Source organism: Zingiber officinale, chromosome 10B, assembly GCF_018446385.1.
Source record: "Zingiber officinale cultivar Zhangliang chromosome 10B, Zo_v1.1, whole genome shotgun sequence".
NCBI lineage: Eukaryota > Viridiplantae > Streptophyta > Magnoliopsida > Zingiberales > Zingiberaceae > Zingiber > Zingiber officinale.
Window position 1 is genome coordinate 26,493,002 of NC_056005.1, and position 5,440 is coordinate 26,498,441.

Genomic DNA, 5,440 nt, shown 5'->3' on the forward strand with positions numbered 1-5,440 from the left:
TTTTTAAAATAAATTTTTAGGTTTAAAAAAATTAAGTTAAAATAAATTTTTAAGTTAAAAAAAAATTAAGTTTTAATTTTAAAAAAATTTAAGTTTTAATTTTAAAATAAATATTTAAGTTAAAAAAATTTAAGTTTTAATTTTAAAAATAAATTTTTAAGTTTAAAAAAATTTAAGTTTTTTAAAAAATTTAAGTTTTAATTTTAAAATAAATTTTCAAGTTAAAAAAATTTAAGTTTTAATATTAAAATAAATTATTAAGTTAAAAAAATATAAGTTTTTAAAAAAATTAAGTTTTAATTTTAAAATAAATTTTTAAGTTAAAAAAAATTTAAGTTTTAATTTTAAAAAAATTTAAGTTTTAATTTTAAAATAAATTTTTGAGTTTAAATTTTTTTTTAAGTTTTGATTTTAAAATAAAGTTTTAAGTTTAAAAAAAATTTAAGTTTTTTTTAAAAAATTAAGTTTTAATTTTAAAAAGGTTTAAGTTTTAATTTTAAAATAAATTTTTAAAAAAGTTTAAGTTTTAATTTTAAAATAAATTTATCTTTAAAAAAAGATTAAGTTATAATTTTAAAATAATTTTTTAAAAAAAAGTTTAAGTTTTAATTTTGAAATAAATTTTAAAGTTTAAAAAATTTTAAGTTTTAATTTTAAAAAGGTTTAAGTTTTAATTTTAAAATAAATTTAAGTTTAAAAAAAATTTAAGTTATAATTTTAAAATAAATTTTTAAAAAAGTTTAAGTTTTAATTTTAAAATAAATTTTTAAGTTTAAAAAAATTTAAGTTTTAAAAAAATTTAAGTTTTAAAAAAATTTAAGTTTTAATTTTAAAAAGGTTTAAGTTTTAATTTTAATATAATAAAAAAATTTAAGTTATAATTTTAAAATAAATTTTTTAAAAAGTTTAAGTTTTAATTTTAAAATAAATTTAAGTTTAAAAAAAAGTTTAAGTTATAATTTTAAAATAAATTTAAAAAAAAGTTTTAGGTTTTAAATTTAAAATAAATTTTTATGTTTAAAAAAAGTTATTTTAAAACAAATTTTTTAAGTTTAAAAAATAAATTTTTAAGTTTAAATTTAAAAAAAAAATTTAAGTTTAATAAAAATTTATGTTTTAATTTTAAAAAGGTTTAAGTTTTAATTTTAAAATAAATTTAAGTTTAAAAAAAATTTAAGTTATAATTTTAAAAGAAATTTTTAAAAAAGTTTAAGTTTTAATTTTAAAATGAATTTAAGTTTAAAAAAAGGTTTAAGTTATAATTTTAAAATAAATTTTTAAAAAAAAGTTTAAGTTTTAAAATAAATTTTTAAGTTTAAAAAAATTTAAGTTTTAATTTTAAAACAAAATTTTAAGTTTAAAAAATAAATTTTTAAGTTTTAATTTTAAAATAAATTTTTAAGTTTAAAATTTTTAATTTAATTTTAATTTAATTTAATTTGAATTTAATTTGATTTTAGTTTGATTTAATTTAATTTAATTTTAAATTAATTTGATTTTAATTTAATGTCCTTAGTCATCTCACCCGATCTATGTTTTCAATCAGGGAATCTTACAATTTTGTGAGATGAATTAGATTCAATTTTGAAGTTTGTTTTTAACTTGTGTTAGATTCAGGTTTAGCTTTGAGTTCAACAAATATACGTTCTCTGGATAAACTTCTGGGCTATGGTGAGTCACTCGGACATCATTAAAGTAACCATGCCTTCGAGATTTTTTAAATAATCCTATCCACTGGACTTAGTACAAAACCTTGGTCTAAAGGGTAGCTTCGGTCAGTTCCACTTAGCCAAATGCACCAGGTCGAATCCATATCTTCCTAGACATGCATAGACTAAGCTTCCCTAACGTACTATCATCCAATATTTCACCAGTACTATTTTTCAAGTTAAACTTGAACCCTTTTTAACTAATCCTAATTACCCTGCCAGGTAGGTTAGTTTTGGAGGTGCCAACTATTCTAGGGCCTTCCACTGAATTGATTACCATTTAATTTAACTTTGTTCTCAGTTTATGTCTATTTCTTTTATAATTAAATTTCACTTGATGATAGTTTACATTTTGTTGAGTTTTAATATGTTTAGATTTTAAACCTCTTGGTTCAGGTTTGTATTCTGGTTTATTTGATTTATTTGACTTTATATAATATATTTTATCTTTAGGGATGTAGTATTGTTTAAGTCCTACTTGCGTGATTAAACACGCTTTTGGAACCCAAGCTTGTTTTGTTGGTTTGTGTTGGATTATTAATGACTTGAATGTTTTATTTGAGCTTGACTTATAGCCAAGTCCGATTTTATTATAAGTTGCTTTTTGATTATTTAATATTAAATCTAAGTTTTTGGATCTTGTTGTGAATTTTTCTAACATTTCTTTTAAATTATTAATTTCATTTTTTAGCGATAAATTCTCCTCCTCAAGTGTTAGATCTTGAGTTGGATTTGAATTTTTTATTTGTTTCTTGAGATTTTGATTTTCTTCAAAAAGCAACTCATTTTCTTTTTCTACTTTAACTAATTTATTGTTTAAGAAAGAAATAATTTTAAAAAATTTCTTATTTAAATTTAGATATACCTCTTTAGGACCTTCGGAAACGAGTACGGACTCGTGGCTCGATTCGGGTTCGGACCCGTCTTCCGATTCTTCCTCCGATTCTTCTTCGTGGGCCATCAGCACAAGGTAACTCTTGTTCTTCTGTTCTTCAGCTTCAGATTCATCCGAGAAAGTGTCGTCCCACGTTGCTTTAAGGGCCTTCTTTTTGGTCGTCCTTTGTTTCTCGTTTTTCAATTTCGGACACTCGTTCTTGTAGTGGCCCTTTTTGTTGCATCCAAAGCATTCCACACTCCTCGGGTCGGTTGGAGAGTTGATCTTGTGAAGGTCCTTTTTGGTGAAGCTCCTTTTCCTCCTGGCGAACATTTTCCTTACCAAGTTCTCCAGGTGCTCTTCATCTTCAGAGTTCTGATCAGAGTCGTCTTCAAGTTTAGACTTGTTTTTTATCTTCTCCTTGGAGGAACCTGCAAACAAAGCTACACCTTTCTCGGCTTCGACGTTAGTTTGTTCGTGTAGTTCTAATTCATAAAACAACTCGTCTAATTTAAGTATAGATAAATTTTTTGAAATTTTGTAGGCATCCACAATAGATGCCCACAAACTATTACGTGGAAACGCATTCAGTGCATACTTTATTAAGTCCCGGTTCTCCATTAGGTGGCCTATCGCGTGGAGCCCGTTGAGGATGTCCTTGATCCTCGCGTGCAGTTGACTTGCAGTTTCCCCTTCCTGCATTTTTATATTAAATATTTTATTTAAGAGTAAATCCCTTTTTGTTACCTTAGCATCGCTGGTTCCTTCGTGCAACTCGATCAGTTTGTCCCACAGCTCTTTGGCATTCTTATGTGGTCCAACCCGGTTTAGTTCTTCTCTAGTCAATCCGCACTGTAGGGTGTTGATTGCCTTGTTCTCTGTTGATGCCTTCTTTTTTAGGTCTGATGTCCAATCTTCTGGATCCAGTAGATTCTCGGAACTGTCTACTAGTATTTTGTAGGGTCTGGTGATGCTCATCCACTGGTCGAAGTCCGTCTTAAGATATACTTCCATTCTCTTCTTCCAGTACGGGAAATCGTCCCCGTTGAAAAGAGGAGGTCGTACTGTGCTGAAGCCTTCAAGTTGAGACATTTTAAATCCTGCACACAATCATACAAATAGACAGGCAAATTCCCAAGACTTGGTCTTGGATTAGCAGTGCGGGAAGAATTGAAAAATAATAAATAAACTAAATTGGTGTTGCACCAATTTAGATTTAATTACAACAAGAAAACTTTCCAAACAGATAATAATATCAGTTTGGAATTAAACGTAAGACTGAATGTGAAAGAAAGAAAAGAAAATCTCCCCCTTGTCTGATTGGTGGTTGCACCAAATCAGAGCGGTACCTGCTCTTATACCACTTGTTGGATCGTGATGTCTCGCTAGAGGGGGGGTGAATAGCGATTAAAAATTTCGTTCGAAAAGAGTTACGCGCAGCGGAAATATAAAAACAATGCTAACACAAACCAGTTTTACTTGGTTCGGAGCCTGTGTCGACTCCTACTCCAAGGCCCGCACACAAGGGTGCTTTTGGTGGGCAATCACTAGCAGTTCAAAAAATTATTACAAACTAAGTGCTGAAATGCTAATGAAATTAAAGCGATACCGACAAGAAAATTAACCAAAGAAGAAAGAGCGCGTTGTCGGAGCTTTGTCAGCGTCGCAAAAGCGCAGAGCAGCAGGGCAAGCAGTAGAAGATCTCTCTTTGAATCGTTGTTCTGAATCTCCCCTCTGACCCTCCTTTTATATGAGGCTCGAGGCGCCCCGGATCCCTTCCGGGCGCCCTGGTGAGACATGGCAGGTCCAACTAGCGAGCTCCACATGGCGACGCGCGATCTGGATAAAAATCACTTCCCGGGCGCCCGGATCCCCTCCGGGCGCCCGAACCACCTTTCTCCAGAAACCAGCTTTCCTGCAAGACAAGGTTAGTCCGAGGCAAATAAATAGTGTATATCCTACAAAACAGAGTGTTAGCACAGTTCATAAGTTTGACATAAAAAGTATGACTTAGATTCCATCTTTCCGAGACCGGAATCTAGTCATGATCTCGACTTAGAGATCCTAAATTGATCTAAGCCGGATCGACGCCTAATGTTCCCTTCCCGGGAACGCGTCCTCACAGTCACTCCCTTCCAGTGACTTACTTTTACTTACCTGCCAGACGTTCGATCAGCCCTTCGACCCGTCTGGACTTCTCGCCAAGCGTTCGGTCAGCCCGTCGACCCGCTTGGACTTCTCGCCAGCTATCCGGTCAGCTCGTCGACCTAGCTGGACTTCTTGCCAAGCGTCCGGTCAGTCCGTCGACCCGCTTGGACTTCGTGCCAGACATCCGGTCAGCCCGTCGACCTGTCTGGACTTCGTCTGCACACTCGGTCAGAGTGTTAGATCACAACAAACCTAACTTAACTCGATTTGTCATTCATCAAAACCTGAGTTAGACCGTTAGTGCTAACCGCACTAACAAAAACCAATTTCTCCTCTAGGTTCCTGTCATAGCCTCATTATAGCCTCAAGTCCATCTAAATGTAAGGCTCTTCTTGGTGTCCAAGAAGTGGGTCGGTCCAATACTTGATGACCAAGCAAGGGTCGGCCACATCCTCTTCTATAGGGGCCGACCCTTTACTTGGTGACCAAGCATGAAGGGGCCGACCACAATAATTCAAAAAGGAAGGGTTGTTTTGAATTTTTAAAATTTTCTCTTTGTAGAAAACTATAAGTTTTAAAAGAGAGATTTTAATTTTCAAAACTTTCCTTATTTGAATTAGGCTACATGTTTTAATAGAGAGTTTTAAAAGTTTTAAACTTTCCTTTTTTAAATATCCTCATGGTTTAAGAAAAAAAAAGGAAGATAAGT